The following is a 4688-nucleotide window of genomic DNA, read 5'->3' on the forward strand; positions in this document are numbered from 1 at the left end:
CGCTGGGGTAAGGGTTTATGCATCCGCCGTTGGATTTCTTGTGTTGGACGGTGATTGGATCTCGTCCGTTCGATTTTCCACGTAAGACTTAAGGTATCGTGGGGCGCACGATGGCATGAGGCGTTTTATGCTAGATTTAGCCGATGGATATATATTATTTATTATTTATTTTTTAAACGGTAGAAGCGTCGTCTCTGTGATAATTTTGGATAATGTTTATTACTGGAAATCTGTTTTTGGATCGTCTCTTTATAATTTTGTTATGTTTGCGAAAGTCCTCAGCATTTTTTTTTACTTAACTGGTTTATTTGTGGATGTGTTTATTACAGGAAAACTTTTTTTGGCTCGTCTTTTTATAGTTTATATGTGCAAAAATTCTCAAACGAAATAAACTCGTAAATATTTTGGATAATGATTACAGGGACTAGAACTAAGGTGTTCCTAATTTTACTAAGTTTTTTTTGAACTCAACTCTAAAATTTATCTTATTGATTTTAAATGACAAATTAAATATTAATTGAAAACTATAAGTTGGAGCATTGTAAATTATAAGTCAATTTTTTTTTTATTGAGTATTTGATTAGCTAATGAATTTGAATCCAATTCATTAGTTTTTGTTCCCCCTATAACAAAAATCATAAATCCACCCTGCCAATATATTTGACTTTTAAACATTTACATCGCTTCTTCTTCTATCAAATCCAATTCATTGATTATAATCTTGCCAAACCACAGTACGGTTGGCATGTACACTGACTAATAAAAAAAATGTTTATAAAGTACAATGCAATATCGATAACAAACGATAAAGTTGAGAACCACGTCTTCTTATGTTTCTTCACTACTGTTTTGTAATCACTCGTGAAGTAAATTGATTTCAATAGTTTGAATTTATTATTGAAACATATTCAGTAAATTTTTAAGAGGTGACACAATACATCATCATGCAATAATATGTATGACAGATTGACAACAATATTTCTTTTTTCGTTTTTTGAAAAAGGCTTCTGAAATAACAGCCAGAAGATTGTTATTTTCTGCAGCTAGTCCTCAAATATATAATTAGAAATCGCTTGAAAAATTGTATGCTATTTTAGAATCATTTTAAGCATCTCCGTGCTCGATTTGAGAAATTAAGAACACTGTAATCGAACCAAAATCTCAGGCATGCTATTCTTACATGCACCTTGACATCCATAATAAAATAAGGATAAACTTGAAATCCAAGAAGCCTTTGTTTTCTGGTTATTTATGTTGCGATAGATGCGTCAAATGTTAAAGCACTAAAACTTGGAGGCCAAGAAGTCAATAACTGCTGTTAACATGACTCAGTTCTTTCCGAGTCTAATTTTATATTTTTCAATCCAGGTTTTAAAACCCGCAAGTTCTTTTCAATCAATTAATATTTAAATAAGATTATATTCTTATTTAACAAATTTCACAAAACCACCAGCTTAGTTCCATTTTAAGAAAATGATTTAAATACCTCTATTGTTATGCCTTCATTATGTATCAAAATAAAAATATTAGATTTGATCTATATGATTTTATCTGCACACACATAAAATATTATCGTTTTTTAATTTTTTTAAACGAATCAATTAGTGGAAAACAATATAATTTTGCAAGATCTCGACCCCTATAAGAACAAAATTGGGATGTCGTAATCTCGTTCATTTGAATTTTTGTATATGATTCATATCTAATAATTTATTTTAACAATCAAATTTTTAAAATTTAACTTATTACTATTTTAAAGTTAAAAACATGATTAAGAGAAAACAATAGAGATATTCGGCTCTCTATTCTAAGTCTATGTTCGAAATGTCCTCCAATATGCTCTTGCTTAAACCCATCTGGCCTTTTCATGGTCAAGCCCATTTAACGAATATGTTACAACAACGAGCCCAACTAAAATGAATTATGATTTCTATCCAACAGTGTCTTGGGCCTACTACATTTCTTTGGAAAAGTTAAAAACTAAAATCAGTGCCTAATTCGTTGAATATGTTGCCGCCTACAATTATGTTGGGCTTTATACAATAGTACTGGACCAATCACATATAGAAAAATGATCAATAAAATGTCACGGTACATGTGGAAATGACAATCAGAAAAATAAGGAAAAATTGTGAAATTGTCATTAACAGTGTATTCTTATAATATTTTTTATCAAAAATTAATTTGAAGAGGCGATATCAACTGGAGTGTTACTGTTTTTGTATGAAGGGTATAATCGGAAATACATAATTATGTATATCAAAACAGTATTTTTCAGTTATTTTTTGATAAAAATATTATAAGAATACACTGTTAATGACATTTTCACAATTATGGACGTTTTATAGTGGCATTCTCACAATTTTGAAGTTTGTAGTGGCAATCTCACAATTTCAAGGTTTTGTAGTGGCATTAATTCTCACAATTTTCCCTTAAAATAATGTTTTCTTTGCTCTAATTTAAATAACTAGAGATTCTAAATTGCTATATCAATAAAAGAAAGGGTGTTTGGTCATACCAAGTGGATACTACACGTTGCATTTGACGTTGACACACACACACAGCACTTTGTTTCCACCATTCCATCCTCCTATATTCATCTGAAATTCAGTCAGTGCAACTACCAGTTACCAGTGATTTGCATAAACCACTTGGCCAAACCACAGGCAATTAGAAGCTAAAATTCAGGCTATTGTTTTCTGAACTTTCTGTAAAATGTATAGCTAGAGCCAGCTACACACAAATCACTAATGGACAATTCTCATCAACTTCCATTATTTGGTTGACTTATTTAGTTATTTTGAGCGAGTGCTGCACAGTTGGCTGTCCATCAGGACATGATAATATTTTTCTTAAATAATATCGTAATACATCCGTACAATTGGTTTCAATTAATTTTAAATAAATAGCTAAAGTAGACGGAATCTTTGTAGAAAATTCTTACTGCACATGTATTATTCGCATGTTTTATGAAATTTCTTATACTAGATTATATATGCATTACTGGGGGAATGCATGCAACATTTTCTTTGCTTTCTAGAACTTATAATATTTTTACATATTATATGATTTAGAAAATAACACAGCCATTACATTTTTCTCCGTATTATACTGGAATAACGAATTGAAGGCCTAGAAAAAATATTTTTGAATTCCAAATTTTCTACTATGGTTAAATGATTAAGATTATTTCTTAAGTCAGGACGAAATTAACAAGTGTTGTATCCTATTGAACGGTGAAGACTGAAGAGGGTTCAGATCCTCTTATCGTGATACTTCAATTACGCGCGCGCGCGTGTTGGTCTTGTGTTTTTTTTTTGGAGATAAAATATGAGATCAAACTTTTCTACTTTAAATATTCGTAAGACATTTTTCAATTGGATTTCAAACATACTATCTTTCGTACCGAGGATCTAGTCCTAATCACCTAATCAAAGACATATTCTACGTATGATAATCTTGTATTCAGTCATTTTTTTTCATTCTCTGTTTGCCATTCGTTTATAACTCAAAAACTTCTAATAATAAATTATTCAGTATCACGGAGACAGGAACTATTAATCTAAAATTAAAAAAAGATAAATGGCCAATAATGAGTTCCCTAAACTGCTCGTAATGATTTAATGAAAAAAATGTATAATCATGCGGGTCTAATCAATCACCAAAAACGCACCAAATTAATTTGGTCAAAAGATTCCAACTAAAAGGGTCCATGCTGTCCCGGGACCTTTTAAACCTACTCCTGTACCCTTAGAAGAGAAACAGCAAATCAGCAATGCGATACATGTTGACAATTTAGGGTATTCATTCTGGCCAACACCTGAAATAAACCGATTTTGCATATAAACAGCAAACTTGCTTTTATCAACAAAGGCAGATTTAGGATTTTCGTCACGCGGAGTTAAGAAAATAACGAATCGGATTTAATAGCTAATTGAGTTCAAATTCATTAGCTAATTTGATATTACATAAAAAAAACAATGTATTGACTTCTAATTTTTAAAATCCTACCGTGTAATCCTAATTCAATGCATTTATTCTAATTTTAACTCTAAATCTAACTCTAATTACTAATTAGAATTTCATAGAGAAACAAAGTTAGCTCCAACCTATTGATCACCGTAAAAATTCAAAATTCCAAGAGGGCAGTTGCCCCAGTACTGGTCCGCCCCTGGTTGTCAACTTTGCCAGAATATGGTAGAACGAGGAAAGCTAAAAGCCCAACAAATCTAGCCCAACAAAATATTTATACGGCCTATAATTCTGGCCTTCAAGTTGAGACAAATTTCTCTCTATATGACAAGTGGAGCATATAGAAAATGGCGTGCAGGTAGAGGAGGTCATGAAACTTTTAATTTGGAATCTATGGATAGATTTTGTAAAAAGGCGGTGAAAATTAAAGAATCATGCCCAGTTCGATATCTAGAAAGAATATTAATGCTAAATTTGGCATCAGAAAAGCTTCTTCCAATTCTTTCCTTTTGTAGAAAAAACAATCTGAAAGGATGCTGACTTGCTGAGTTAGTCAATCTAAGTATCTATAGATCTTAGAGGATACCTGTATATCTCTTTCTGCTTTTCTGTCAAGACAAATTGTCGAGTATCCATCCACTAAAGAATCTAAAAGAGATTGAGAGATAGTAATTAGGTAAATTGTATGGTTGAGATTGACCGGAGGGTTCCTTTGC

Source organism: Carex rostrata, chromosome 6, assembly GCF_964058835.1.
Source record: "Carex rostrata chromosome 6, lpCarRost1.2, whole genome shotgun sequence".
In the NCBI taxonomy this organism is placed as follows: domain Eukaryota; kingdom Viridiplantae; phylum Streptophyta; class Magnoliopsida; order Poales; family Cyperaceae; genus Carex; species Carex rostrata.